General features: G+C 37.7%; 1 protein-coding gene across 1 annotated transcript in view; it reads right to left on the bottom strand.

Annotated features, from left to right (window-relative positions):
• The window catches only part of TENM1 (teneurin transmembrane protein 1), a 776,438-nt gene that overhangs the window by 453,937 nt on the left and 306,143 nt on the right, over positions 1–16,358 (bottom strand). The window contains exon 4 of the mRNA XM_066559708.1: positions 14,733–14,834. The gene's annotated coding sequence lies outside the window, so the exon portion shown is untranslated. The remainder of the gene's footprint in view (positions 1–14,732; positions 14,835–16,358) is intronic.

Below are 16,358 nucleotides of genomic sequence, written 5' to 3'. Positions count from 1 at the left end.
GTTTGTTAGAATCATTTTTAACACATAACTCTCACTCAAACCGTGAGCATTTGACCAGTTTGGGTCAGCTGTCCTGGCCATGCTCCCTCCCATTGTCTTGTGCACTTGTTCAAGGACAGAGCATGAGACACTGAAAAGTCCTTGACCTAAGTAGGGAAGCACTACTTAGCAGCAACCACAACATCAGTGTATTACCAGCATTATTTCTATATTAAATCCAAAACACAGCACTGTACCAGCTGCTAGTAAGAAAATTAAATGTATCTGTGACATAACCAAAGCAATTTAAAGATAGATTGAATGGGACTTTTGCTGTTGCTGGTGTCAAATGTGCAGTCAAATTAACAGTGGTGGGTTTTAATGGATATCAGTCCAATAAAACCAGGTGAAAATACAGCTTTACTGATTTTAGAAAAATGGTTGGAAACTTAATGAAAGCCTATATTTTTGTATAGGTCTTGGCTTGTTCTGTCTTGCCATTTCAGATACAGCTACTGACAGCTACTACACATGTATTTAAAATTCAATAAATAGCCACTGGCAGGAGTATTGCAAGGACCTGTATGTAAACATCACCTCTGCAACACTTCTTTTTCATTCCCTCCTGGCTGCAGAACTACAGCTCCTGCAGCAAAGCTTTCAAAGAGTTCACATTTACTGCAGCTGTGTCAGAAACACAATTACCCTACACAAGAACATCTCCAGTGTTTAATTAATGATGAGACAAAGAGTGCATTAGACATTCCATTTGTAGGAGACAAAGTCATCCAAGCCCCATCATGTAAATATCAGCGAGCTCCACGAGCATGTGCAAGGAGCATAGAAGGGGAAAATTATGAGATCCAACAGAGCTGCCAAACCTTGCTGAGGCTGGAGTTCCTCCAGCTTCATAAGGCTGATGTCTCACTGAGGTGACTCCTCTTAGCCCCTGCTGTGTTTGGTAAACTCTAGGAGCTCTGGCACAGGTAGGAGCAGGCACTTCCTGAAGGTGAGGGTGTGAGGGGTCCCTGCTTTGTCACACCAGGGAGGCTGATCAAATGCAGCACAACTGGCTGTCTAGGGAGGCCATGCTCCAGGCAGGAGCAGAAATGCCAGCAAGAGCCTCTTTCCTCCTATTAACAAGACAAGTCCACTGAGAGCCAATCAACCCTGCCACCACAGAGCTGGTGTGAGCCTTGCTCTGCACTAATAGACTGGAAGAAAATAAATAATGACTTCTTAGTATTCTGAAAGATCTCTCTAAATCACAGAAGGCTCTAATAGCATAGTTACACATTTAAAAGTAATATTCACGTTTCAGTAACATGAAATGCTGGGAATGATTCATAGAGTAGGTTTCAAAGCCTTCCCATTCCCCACCACATCAACAAATAGCAAGAAGCTGTTACAGAAAATGCTTTTTGCTCTACAAACATGATAGCTTTTGTTTAGTGCCTCACCAGTTGGCCTTTAAACTATTACTGAAATAGCATTTTTAATCTGGGCACTAAATTCAGCTAAGTATTTTAAGAAAGGCAATGGATTTAGGAAGGATGCAAATCACACATATTTCTTATATTTCCTCCTCGTTAGAAGCCTACAACAATCTCAGGCAAAAGCCAAGTGGCTGCTTGCACATGGATGGAGCAGGGATGCACCTCTGCAATATCTGTCTTATTTGTCTTTTGATGCTCTGGAGAGAATCAAAATTGAACTTTGGTTCAGCACAGCTAAATCTGCTGAACTTCTGGAGTGTGCCAGTTGTACACATTTTACAAGAAAGGGAAAACACACTAAAGTAACAGGAATGGGTTTAAAGTATTGTACGTATAATAATATTAAACAATCTCATTTTTCTGATAACCACAAATTTGGTAGGGTTCCAAGATTTGAAACTGGGCCCAACAATAAATCTCCAGTGGCACTGGAGGTTGCTTTGAACATGCCACACAACAAAAGAACAAAGCAATACTTGGAAATTGGCTGAAAACAATTATGGCCAAATGCTGTGGATTTATAAAGCAACAGAGGAGCCCAGGCAGTGTCTGCATATGCACACCAAGGTACGGCCAGGCCAGTTTCAGCAGTAGATTCCCAGTATTTGCAATGGGCATTATTTGTAATACTTTAGAACTGCTACATCCCATGAACATTACTGTCCATTAACATTATAATTGTATGTAGCTTAATAATATCATGTGTAAGTGCTATTTAATCAGTTTTTTCTCCAACTGTGATCACATTCTTTTCACATAGTATCAGAAATGATTGATTTTGATTTTGACATTGAAAACAGCTGATTTTTTAAAATAAGCAAAATTCACCATCCTACATGAAATAAAGATTATCAAGACTGGTGTATTTGGATTAACAGTGCAACATGCATTCTTTTGGGAAAGACTGGGCTATTCTAAACAGACCAGTCCTTTTCTTTCATATGCTTGACTTGCCCCTGCAGATGAACTTTCCCAACAGCTTTTCACTGAGAAAACTTGTTCTTTTGGGGCGCAGCATCTTTGACAAGTACTGCTGAAATGGTACATGAGTGACCTTCTGAAATAATACTGTAGTTAAAGTTTTCCAGCTGATTACTAAAACAGGATCCTACACAATAAAACTTCTGCTCTGCAATTCCAGAAAGGTTTCACCATGCATGGAGAAACAAACTCCTCAGGAAAGAACTACTTGCTTCAATGAACAACCACTGCAGTGCAAAACCTAAGAGGTTCTGCACCTTAAATCATCTAATTGATTTTAAACCTAGAGCTGTTGGTTACAGCTATTTTCTTAGAAATCTTATCCAATCCAATTCATCTAATCTTACTTTTATTTAAAACACATTATTGACAGAGCCTTTATTTAAAATATGAGAATAAGTGAGTGGAAAAAAGTAACAATGAGAAGGCAATGATCCAGAAGAGACAGCTTTCCTCAGATTTCACAGTTAAAGCATCATGTTCCAACAGGCAGATAAAGAACACAGTAGTTTGTAGCCACATCCCATATGTGCTTCCTGCTCCCTCTTCTCCTCCCACCAGATTCATACACTGCATTACTTTGGTATTAGACCAGGACTCCTTAAAAACTGTCTTTCAGCCTGGATTCTATTGGCAATTGAACCACTACATTGTTCAGATATACACAAGCCAAAGTAGACATAAATGAAAACAAAACAAAACACAAGAAAACAAATAAATACTATTAGTTGTATAACTCAAAATATAACTGCACAATGGCTGTTAATATGATCCACACCTCTTCTATAAGAGACAGCTCCTAATATATCACTGCCTATTTCACATATGCAATAAGCCAAAAAAGCTGCAAGGGACATGGTGTGATTACTCAATAACTTCATTAACTCTAGAAAGTACACAGAGATAAATTATACAGTGCAGAATATCATGTATCTCAAAAAAGCTTCTATTTTTCTCAGAATGTTAATAAAAGTTTTAAGACATATTAAAAAAATAAAAAATATAAATATCTTGGGATAAGTAGCAATTTTATGCCTGGGCCTCGTGTGTCACCCAGCTGAATACACAGCATAGGTAACAAACAGGGCCAAGAGAAGAGGGCTGCATCTGCCAACATCAAATCTCTACAGAAGAAAAATTTATTCTTTATTAATAATGGGTTCACGGAAAAACAATGAGTCAGGAACTGCTGCAGAGTTTTCAGCCATTCAGCAGAGAGTTGGCATCATCCTGTCCCTCACTGGTTCAGTGTTAACGTGGGGCGAGAGAAGCCCTGGGCAGCAGTGAAATGCCTAAAGAGGCCATCTGGAACAGAGGCTAGGCAGTGTTAGAGGAATACAGTAGGTATTTATTAAAAGGCCTTTAAAGGATACACCTTGGGCAATGCAAGAGCCTGGCCATGGCTCTACCCAAGATGGACCTGAGCTGGGCCCAAGATGGACAGCCAGTCATATGTTTTCATACTTTTATAAGTTTTGGTCCATTTACATATTGGGGTCAATTCTCTAATTACAGCTCCAGGTTATGAAGTCCAATCCTCCCAGTTTTGTCTCCTCAATTTACTGTTTATATTTTTTGAGCCTAAAGCTGCACCAGAGTCCTTGGTTCTTGGGCTGGAAAAGGATTGTTTTGTCTGACTAAACTGTGAAGAGAACTTGCTACCACTTCATGTGGAGTTCAGAGTCACACACTAAGGCAGTACAGAATCTAAAAAAATATGAAAGCTGAAACTTAAGGCATCAGTGCAGTGTGTCCTTCTGCCAGTGGGAGCCCCAGGCGTTCTCTTCACAGCTCTGCCCACACTGTGCAGCAATGAGGGGGGAGAAGGGCAGTGCCAGCAGGGCACAGAGAGCCTGCTGCCCTTGGCAGAAGGGCTGATACCTTGGGACCTGTGCCTCCTCTGGAAATTAGCTCACAGAAAACTAAGGAAAGATATAACTACTCAGTGATGTATTACATCTCCTTTGTCTTTCTATTTGTTCCCATATTTTGCACAGAAAACAATACCATGTCCATGAAGGTTTTATGTACACACACCCTCCCTCCTCCATCTCATTTGCAACAGTGAGAATTTTTGTGCTATATTCTGCAAATACACGGACTATTGTACAAAATTGATACTTTAGCCTTTTCAGCATTCTTTTCAGGATAGGCAAGTCTGGGGCCTCTGCAGATACATTATGAAATGATTGATTCTGCAAGAGTATTCCTTGGTACTTTTCAACATTTTAATGATACAAAAATAAATTGAGTTTAGAAATTTCCATCATTTTCTCTCTTTTCTCTCTAAGGAGAACATGTTACACTTTTTCTCTCAAAGGAAAAAAAAAAGCAATCACACTTCAACCATTAATGTTCTCACTGAAATTGCAAAGCATCATGCTAAATGTACCAGCATCCCTCTGACAGACATATAAGAGCACCTATTCACCAGTGTAATGGAAAAAGTTAGTGATTGCATATACTGAAGTGATTGAGCCAACAACTACTCTCATGAAAGGAAAAAACCTTGATTAATAACAAGTGCCACTAAAAGAACAGATTGTTTTTTAAGGAATGAATCACACAGAAAGTAGTAATAGATTGTGTCCTTGTCCATTGGCTGGGAATTGGTAAGGGAAAGAGCACAAAGACAAACGCCTGAAGATCAGCAACAGTGTTGCGAGAAGGATTTAAGAATGAATTTCTCCCTCCTCCCCATGTGCAGGTGTATGGGAGAAGGTATTTCATGATGATATGTTTCTGGAAATCTCTTTATGTTAACTACGCTGCTCTCTTAATGGTTTGTACTTTGTGTTAAAGTGAGGAGGATGCAGGTGGTTCTACTACAAAGCACTGCTTTTGTATTTTAAGTCAGCATATTATTTCTATAAATCAAAATAATAACTGTGCCTTTGCATAGTCCTAAACCCTGAAATGTGCACACACCCCTAATTTGAATAATTTTAATTCAGTAACACAAAAGGCAGGAAAACATTCTCACCTTTAGATAAGGGGAAACTCCAAGGGATGTTTTAGGGTAATGACCAACATTAGATGCAAGCAATGCTCAAAAGCAAAGAAAACTAATCAGTCTAAATGAATCAATTATTATGATTCCATAAACCTTTGCTACACTTATTGAGATATTTTGTTATTTCTAAAAGTGGAAATGCACTGATTTAAAGAACAATCCTAAAACACTGTCATACCACAGCAGTGCTGATTATCTCATGATACCATTGAAAGATTTGTACCAGGTAAAGCCTAAGAACTGCCCAAACAAGAAAATTCCATGCAACTGGTAAAGTTCTATACAGCCATAAATAGCAGTCTCTTAGGCATATTCTTGTAAATCAGCTGCTTTTTATTTATAGTAAATACTGACAAAGAGAACTCAAGAAAGATTTTCAGTCAAAAAGAAGGAAAAAATTTTAAAAGAAAACCCTGAACATTTTTTTCCTTTGTTTTCTAAATAAGAAAATTATTTGAGGCAATGTCTGAATCAGAGGTGATAGTTTTGGAGAAAATAGTGTTTAATGAAGTACATAGATCAGCTTTGTAAAAAACATTTTAGAAGTCACCAGATCTCACTCCAAAATAACTTAGCTATTTTACCATAGAATTGGTGGTCATTACTGATGGATACTCCCTATCCAGATTTAACAACTACCCACGTGAGACTGACAGCACACAAACATGAGACACCAGTTTTCTGTGAAAGCAGAGGATAAATACACTTCCTCTCTCACATAACTTCAGAGAGAGCCAGGAACTGCAGCCACCACCAACAGCAGTTCCACCATTCCCAGGAATTTCAATCTGACAGTGCTCAACATCAAACACAAGCCTCATCTACACATTCTTGTGCCAGTTCTCCTGCACTTACCCAGCATAAACCAAAGCAAATGCTGCTCAAATTTAGTTCTTGGTCACTATGGGAATTTGTGCTTGAACACTATTTTGTACAAGCAATGCACTGCATCCTTCACTTAAAAATATAATCACAACAGTTTTCCACTCCTTTCTCCTAAAACTTACAAAGCAGATGGGCTGTTCACACAAACACTCATGCAGTAGAAACTCAGATAGCCACCAGGAGGTCTGGCTTCACCAGCAGCAGAGTGCAATAGAAAAATCACCTGTGCTGATACAGTGTGCAGGTCTGGATATGGACTTAGTCAGACATTCCATTACTTCCAATTTTTATAAATTTTTCACTTGTTACACTGCTTACATGAACCCATCATAGCTGGAGCAACATATTTGGTGCATCTTTGTTTATAATTGTCTCAGTGCAAACAGGTCTACCTTCTTAAGAGCTACAATCCTAATCTCTTTAGCAATATCACTAACTAGATATTGGCTTTTTTTCCCTGAAAACACCGAGATTTGTTACTCTGCAGCAAATTGTTTCAGACACAATGTCAGAGAATTGCAGCTTGAGAAACCTGCTTGGTGAAAACAAAAAAAAATCTAAACACAGATAAAAATAAATAGGTCCTTCCTACTGATTGCCACTGCTATAAAAACCCCATTTTCAAACTGGTATCTACACACTTTTTGTGGGGAAAATACTAATTTATATAGTAAGAGTAGATGAAACTAATTTATATAATTTATATAGTAAGAGTAGATGAAACAGCTGAAATTAGTATTGGAATATTGAAGAATTTGGGAAACTCTGCAAACTGCACCTTTCAAATGAGACAGGCTTTGCCTTTGCGGCAAGCTTGAATATTCTGGCTCTGAATCAGCAGAACACTTAAGTAAATGTCTCAATAGGATAATTATGCCAATAAGTATAAAAGTCATGCCATTGATTTTAGTGGTGTGACTCAAATCTAAGTGCCTACATATTCCAGCATTTTTCTGTATTGTGACCTTTAGCAATCATCTAAACAGAAACACTGCCTTCTGTGTTTGTAGCTATTCCTGACCTCAAACAGAAGCTTTGTATTCCACACATATCTCCATATTTTATTTTGAAAACAAGGTAATAGGCTTCCTTTCACTGTTTCAAACTGAGCTTCTTGCTGCTGCCATAAACCAGATCAGTAGGTTCAATAGAATAGAAATAGGAATTGGACATAATCCATACTGATGACACTGTATTATTAATAAATTACCTACTATGAACTTTCCATTAATTATTAAAGCAAATAAATTCTATTTTAAAGTGTTATAGATACTAGATAATTTATAAATATGGGATCATTGAATTATAATTCAATCTTTCCCCCGATCTCTGTCCTTCTATTTCCAAATGACTTTGAAAATGTCCATCCAGCACTATTTGGTGTGACTGTCCATGCATGAACTTGAATGCCACCTGCAGAGCCAAGCCTGCTCTGTATCTGACAGCCTGCAGGAACCATGAAAGGACAGTGGCTGCATCCAGAATCTGCTCTTTGCCATGAAGAGATTCTTTGCAGAATCTTCTCCTCTCTAAGAGCACATACTCGCTCCTTCCAACACTTGGAGCAGTTCCTGTCCCTTGCTCCTGGATGGTGAACTGTAATTGTATTTTAAAGAGACTGAGAAGGAAAAAAAAAGCAGCAAAGTGTGAAGGAGTACGTCCAGTGCTCAAACTTGCCTGTTACTTGACAGGCAAGTAACCTGTCTTCTAGAAATTCACTTTGCTCTCTCACAGCTGATGGCCCCCAGCAGTTCTGCCGTGAGATTTCTGGGACAGAATCTCCAAGTGCTCTGAGTAAGGAATGACTGCAGACCTGGCCTGCCTAAGGCAAGTTTGGGGGTGGCAGAGCACTGAGCAAAGGCATGGCTAAGTGCCCAGCATGCTGATGTCAGAGTGCTGCTGCCTGAACTCCGTGAGATGCTCTGAGACAGGTTTGAAATTTCCATTTCTACTTATACAGCACACAGGCAGAGATCCACAGGACAAGTTGTGCTGAAACTGCAAATTTTACACATCCCACTGATGAAAGGCAAGAGCTGGGTGACTGTAGCATGTCTGTACCTACCCAAATGAAAGAGTCCTCCTGACACTGGGGATGTGAGAGAACAATTTTTTCCAAGGGGATTTCTGAAGGAGTCAGGGGGAGTAATGCCCTGAAAAATCTAATTTATCCAAGTTGCTGTCCCTAAACTTCTTGACACTACAAGGAACAAGCCATGCTGCTAAAACAGTTTGGATATATTCAGTATTACTATCTATCTCATTATGTTTTTTATGATGAAAATTACATGTCAAATCTTCTTAAATGAAGGAATAGAAAATACAGATATAAGTTGATTGCATTGAAATTACCTATTTTTCCAGCAAATACAATCCTGCTGGCTGTGGTTCAGATAGAAATCAAAATAAACCTGCAGTAATTAAATTAAGAGCTTACACAAGAGCTTACACATACTGTCTTGGTTTGGTTTTACACAGTTTCTTCCCATAGTTGACACCTTTTTATAATTTTGGTTTTTTTTTTTTCAGCTGGAATTATCATGTACAACAAAGAATAGTGTCACCAAAACAGTGTTACTACTGTTCCAACTTTCTCACCTGCAGAAGTCCTGGCCTGCTGCATCTATTCTTTTTTAATCCAAGTACTCAGCTACTTGGGTTAAACAAAAAATAAATTACTTTGACATGACTACAGTTGTAGTTTTAAGATTTGGAAGAATGCCTACCAGGGATTAGATGAGATCAGTCTGCTTACACAGAGTTTTATCTGAGTCTCAAGAGTCACAACTTTAGTATACTAAGCTACCTGAAAGCTATCTAACATTTAAAATCCAAGAAAATCTCAAAATCATTTTTCTGGGAATATAGAGGAGTTGCAGTAGAGGTTGCTGCAAGCAAAGAGATTGCTGGTTATATTATTATTTCTGGTAATATTATTTGTTAGTTGTTAGAACAATGATTACTTCAATTATTACTATTATTACTGCACCATTATGTGTAGTCTTAAGTGAAGTGGAGCTTGGACAGCAGTATTTTAGAAGCCATGAACCACTGAGGAGCAGCATGAATGCTGTGCTTGGTCTCACAGCTCCAACTTGAGAGAGCAGGGAGCTCAGACATGAGCATAAACACTCCTGGAAGTTTGAGAAAAAGATCTGGAAGCTACCATCTCACTGCAAGCCTGGCAGAATTTCACTGGGATAAAAGTCACTTTTGAACTCTTGTGCCTGGCATGATTTGAGTTCCTCTATGATGTTTGATGTTTGTAGCCTCACTGTTCACTGGCAGCCTGAGGAGGGAGGCTCAGTGCTGATCCTCCAAACCAGGCACCAAAGTGTTCAGGTTCAGCAGCATCCCCATGCCCTGGGAGCTGCTCTTTGGTGCCACAGGCCTCCCTTCTGCTGGAAAGCATTACCAGCCAGGAGATGAAAAGAGCAGGATGTGATCACACTTGTGGATGTACAGGTGAAATTTGTCAGGCAGAAGATATATCTTTAATCACTTACTGCCTTTTTGATGCTGGCAAAATGTATCACAGAAGGTACAATCCTTCTAATGCTAGCAAAAGCACATACTGCTATTATTTATAGTATATAGTGATCAGCTTTATTTACTCAAAAAAATGTTTTCTATATAAAATTATGGCCTACAGGCAGAAAACCAAAAATATAATAATACTGTAACTATCTCTGGTCTTGGGTCAGCATTTATCTTTGGAATTATTCATTTTATCTTTCCTGTTACTGATTCACTGGTTTACAGAGGTTGGAAGAACCACAAAACATCTCTACCACATGTGCTTTTGGAAGCCTAAATGCAGACAGATGATTAAGCCAACTTAATACATCAGTGATTTGCAAAATAATACTTTAAAGATTGTAAAATAATTTGAACTGTATAAGAATACATTTATCTTAAAGGACAGAACTCTGGAATATTGCAAGAAGCTGTCGCCATGGTGCACTACTGAAAAATTGCATTGCTGGAATTCTACAGCAGTTCCATTTTTTTATTTTATGTACATAATTAAAGGAATAATGAAATTTCACTGCTAGATAACTCAAGATTTCTCCAAGAAGTGCTTTTATTCTGTGCTTAAAAAATACTTTTTATGTTGTAAGTAGAAACAACGAGAGTTCATGAGATCACAATTCAAATGGTAGTGTACATTTACATGTGATTTATAGTACTGGACAGTGTGAAAAAAACGCCTTTACATCATAGATTTCCATTAATATCAAAATGAGGTTTTGTTACACAAAAGACCAAGGAATAAAGTGTACTACTGTCTGCTTTGGTGTCTCTGGAAGTTACACTGACACTGTAGTCCTGTCTTGGAATTACTTGGCAGTAAATTGCTAATGGATTGTGGAGGGAAAGTTGGAATGAGGCTCCATTCCAGTGAGACAAGCTGATGAGAAATGAGCATAACAATTTGGCAAGTACATTCTGACACTGGATAATTCAGTATTTACTGCCCTACATTAAGACATCATAGTTAGGTGTAGCAAATTAGAATCAAAAGGTTTATGTTATCATACAGAATACACTGCAAAATTTAAACAAGATATTTATGTAAAAAAAGGGGGGGAAGAAGAAAGAAAAAAATAATAAAATGTCTGTCAAAGTAAGAGAAGACTTTGCTATTTGACATTTGAATTGCTCACTATTCCTCTTGCTAATTTGCAACTGGGGCTAAACTTTCAACAGTGTAAAACTGATTGAACATTGAACACAGTCATTCTAAGAGAGTTTCTAAACTCCAACAAGGTGAATACTGCTATTACAAAACATTTTTAGTGTTTTTATTTCCTTCTCATTCTTCAGATTATTTCATAATTTAGCTCAAGCAATTTAAAAGCTCAAGATAGACCAGAGCTCTGATGGAATAATCAAAGATTTGCTTCAAACGTTAGATTACAGAGATTGGAAACTGTGAGCCACGAGCATTTTTTGAAACTAAACTCTATGGATGTCCAAGAGGGTTCACAAAAAGCGGAGGCAAGCAAGAGAATGGTTTGTTTCCACTGTCATAGCATAGCTGTTACCTACTTTTAGCTTAGGTTAAATTTTCTAGAAGTGAATGCTCACAGAGATTCAGGAGGTTACTGTAATGTGTTATTAATGCTTGTAAAGTGCTCTCACAACCTTTAATAAAAGTGAAAAGGACAGTGTTGTTGCCAAGTATTTTTCATTGATTGCCTGGAGATTCCCAGCAGTCATTCTCCTGTTTCACTATGGCAATATTAATAGAGATTCTCTGATATGAAAACCAGGAGAAATGAATGTTTAAGATCCTCAGAGCAAACCATCCACTGTATGGATGTAATCTCAAGCATTTCAAATGGTGCTGTATCTAGAATAGAAACTGCAGAGCATGCTTCATCTTTTATGGCATATAAATCCACATATGTCTTGAAAGTATGAATACCCCAAAGATCCATTACACAAATTGTCCAGGAAACCACAGTTCATCTTGAAGGCCTGTAACCCTTTGCAGTGGTGAGAAGCCACATGTTGACAGATATTTCATGTGCTTAAGAACTTCCCTAATTGTACAAGCTAAGAGGAATTTATGAAATAACAGCATAAGACACTGTTTATGAGGTTGGTGTCTAATCACATACCTAGTATGCTTAAGAACACAGATAAATCACATTCTTTCATCCATAGCATAAGGTTTGTTACTGTTCAATAAGCACAATAAGCTGCGCCACAAGCAAAACAGATATTTTTCTGTGTTTACAGTTGAAACTGCAAATATAATAAACCATAAACATGATCTCAGCCAGCCACAAGCGTGATAATGGGGTTTTGTTTTAAACATAGAAATTATAACCTGAAGGTAAATGTTCCTCTGGCTGCAGGACAGGTTTTTTCACATCAAATATCAGCATCTTCCAGGCAAACAGGATATATTTACCATGAGGAAGAGGGAGATATTCAGAACACACAAGGAGGGGGCCAGTCTGATTCCCTGAGCAGAATCCTGCAAATTCCCTGCATTCACACATTTTCACTGTGGACCCTCCCATGTTGGAAAGGTGCAGATTCTGACAAAATTCCTCTCCCAAACTTGGCATATTAATTAGATCTCTTTCTGTTGTAGAATCTTCCAGATAAGCTCACAAAGTGGCCTTCCCTTAGTCAGGGCATTTTCAATATCCTTTTTCTGACTGCAAAGCCATGTATTTTCACTAGAATATTAGGAACAATTTTGTCTCAAAATTCCACCTTCATGTTAATATCAGTCATTGGGGTAAAAACTCCCTTATGTCAGTGAATGAGTTAAAAATTACTGGGGGATACAGACACTCAGACATCCCAGATATAACACTGTAATCATTTAAGTCTTGATTTTGTTTCAACAAACCAACTGTGTTCAGTATCAGTAGGGGTCCCAATTAAACTGCATACATAGTTAGCACATAACTCATTTTAGGCACCATTTCAGTGTAAGATTTTTTTTAATGTCATCTGCACTAATCATAAGATAATTATGTTTATAAGAAGCTAATAATTACAAAGATTATCTGTTTTAAGTTGTTAATGTGCCTCACCAACACATGAAGAAGCAGGAAGGTTTGGAAGGTAAAAAAGTCAATTTTTCTTAAACCAGAAAATATAAGGGAATCTTTTTAAAAATAAATTTGAGATGTTTATCTATTGAAAGAAGAGCTTTGAAATGCAATTATGAGGAATTGAAAGAAAATTGAAGAGCAACAGACAAATCAAGTGTGCTTTATATTCTAATCCTATTAAGAGTAGTTAAATTAAAGCTTAATCAATTTTTTTTAAGATGGATCCTGTCGGTAACTGATTCTACACAAGCATCCCATCTTGCTTCCATAACAATGGTAGGGAGTTAATATATAATAATTAATATAGAGAATTATTATAATTTTGTTAAATTATAGAAATGTTTGTTGTTTCATCATCTTTTTCAGTGTCAGAGACCAATACCATGAGAAATTTTAGCAGACATGAGGCAGTAGATGGGCAACTTAGAAGACAACTCTGCTGTAAGACAGAGTCACAGCAAGACAGGATTCAGAAACCTGGAAAACCCAGTTATTTGGCAAATCTAAAGGATTTACATAGCAAAGCCAATAATCTACACATGTAAAAGTAATTTCTGAGAGAAGTTCTAGGAAATACTTCAGGAATGCTTCTTTCAGTGAGCCATTTCCATCATCAGCTCTGGACGTGGAGGGACAGCCCTCAGCAACAAATCTGCTTTATAAACACACCTACTGAACCCAGTTCTACTTATTGCTGACAAATACCACTGGCAATTTTCTGCCTGGCCTATGGCTTTCCATGGTCTGATGATTAAACATTTTTTCCCAGCTACTTAATAACACCCTTTACACAGCTTGAAAAGCAAAACTATAAATAGCATCCTTGAGAGAGACCCTAGAGGAGATGTGTGGTTAACACTCCCAAACCAAATACATGATATTTTATGTTGAAAAGATGAGAGGCCAACAAACTTTCTAACCTGCTGGTTTTCATATAAAGACCCTGAGGTGAAAGCATATTAAGGAGCCACTGAGCCTGCTCTGCACCAGCTAATATTAGTTTGAACTTGACCCTGGGAAGGGATGTGAGAAGGCAGAAAAAATGAGTGGGCAAAAAAAGAAAAAAAGAACTGAGATCCTGATATTGTCTCTTGTGCATGTCAGCAGCGGCTGCAGGGGTGGCCACTGCAGGCTATACTTTTGCAACTCAGGAAAGGTTTATATTTTTCAAACCATATCTGCCTTACCTCCTTAGCCTGTCAAGGCTAAATCACTTTACTACTCTTCTCTGTCACCTCTAGTTATGCCTGCCTTGCTCTATGTTATTGGAATCCTAAGTGACAGAGCAAAAGTCAATTCCAGGTATTTTGGACAGATCTATTATCAACAACAAAGGGTAGTACAGCTCTAAGTGCTGAAACAGTTTAAGCCTTCTAATACAATACCCAGTGTTGCACTATGCACATCTGAAGAACATAAATCAAGACTGACCCAAAAGTGAATTTTAAATAACTTCAGAAATGTTAATTATATTCAACAGTTCAGTATTAAGATGTCAAACAATCTTACAGAGGACTCAGTAGTACAGAGAAGCACACTTAGCAACTACTCCTATCAGTCATTTGTGTCCTGTAGCTACATCAACAGTAAATCTCTTAAACACAAACAACAAAACCCTCAATGTATGCAAGAACATGCTGGTACTTACAGATTCTTTACAATTAACATGCCTAACATGATCACATTTAGTGCTCAACAAATAATTTTTTAATGTCATTGATCCTGGATTTTTTTAAAGCTACTTTTGGTTGCTTTGACAGATGTGCTATGCTGCATTTCATTACTTTTTCTCCTTACCTTGTTCTTTTGTTTTAGATAAGTGATGAGGCCTTCGAAAAAGATTAAGTACTGTCAGGCAAAGCAATGGCCCAAACACGGATTTAATTGGAACCTCAAATCCTGCGGAAAGAAAAATAAAAGAAATTAAACCATTAATAATTTAATTTTACTAGCAGACAGAGTGAGTTCATGTATCCTGCTTTAGGTAGCTTCCACTGCACTTCTTTGTATTTGATTTCAATAGGTATGCAGCCTGCTAGTCAAACCATGGTGGAAAAATAATCATTAGCAGGAGATTTCAGGGGGGTGTGCACAGCTACTAACAAGTGCTGATGGGTCTCATCTGGAGAAGTAATCCACTGATGATTGGTAATGTCAGAATTTACTTGATTTAAGCTTTAAGTTCAAAAGGCATTTTTTTCTGAAAAACTTAAGAATCTTCCCATGGTGTAGCATTCAAAATGCCGTGTCCTTGTGCTGCTCTTTGCCCCGTGAACACGTGACAGAGCACAACCATTATACAGCAATGTGACTCAAATGCAGCCAAGTCATAATGCTAAACAATTCACGCTTCAAGACAAAAGCCACTGAAAGAAATTTCATTTCTTTCAAGATTGGAAAGGGCTCTAAACATAAAAACCTCCATAAAAGTAAACAATAAAAGCAATTTTTTAGAGAGTCAGAGGTTATAAGTTGTGGTATTGGGCAAGCGACAACCAAATAACCAACAAAATAAAGCAACCCAGAGTATGAGTAACTTGCTTATTTTTGTAGTAAAATATCTCTGCATTAGTAATTTTTATTCAGACATACAGTACAAAAATCTCAGGTGCATCACAGAACAACTCTAATATTTTGGTCACAGAATTACACTTTAAATTTCAAAAGACCACAAGACCAGACTCTTACACAGTACATGACATTAATACAAATTATTTCAATGGACCAGGAATAACTTCCCATGTAACCAATCTGACCAACAGAGCTATAATTTCCAAGCTCTCAAAGCTACATTGGGGAGAGGGCTCGTTTCATTTTCCTGCTTTGCTGTTATTGCACAACAAATATATATAAGTTTAATTTGGGAATACAATCTGATTTATGTACCACGACCTCAGTCACACTAGGCCAGTGGAATTCAGTAAACATTCTGAAGTAGGCAAGGAGTTATCATTAAGTGTGTTCAATTACATACATAGTTATTATTAAATGTGGCTAATATATCTAAAGCCTGTACAGAAAGTGCCATTTCAAACTGCTGTAAGACCATAATGCAAAATCTCCTTGCACGATGATAGCTTGTATGGATATTGAATTCATTTTTTATTGTTTGTTGATTGAGTACTCCAAGATGCTATGTGGGTTTTAAAGACTAAAGATGTCTATGACTATGACAGCAATATTTTTCATTAAAGTTAATTTTCTGGAGAACTAATTTACTGAAATGTCTCTCCAAGCATCCCATCAGAAGCATTTTTTAGAATGAAGAGGTAATCTGTGGTCAAGACGATGATAATATAAACGTTCCATGCTCAGATTATCTTGTACATCATTTCCTTTCCAGAACTGTTGAGCTAAAGGCACGACAAGGAGTATGTGACAGTCTGCTTGCAAAGCTGCTGCAGAGGGAAAGCAGAGGCAGAT

This window comes from Molothrus aeneus, chromosome 14, assembly GCF_037042795.1.
Source record: "Molothrus aeneus isolate 106 chromosome 14, BPBGC_Maene_1.0, whole genome shotgun sequence".
Lineage (NCBI taxonomy): Eukaryota > Metazoa > Chordata > Aves > Passeriformes > Icteridae > Molothrus > Molothrus aeneus.
This window is presented reverse-complemented; position numbering and strand designations above follow the sequence as displayed.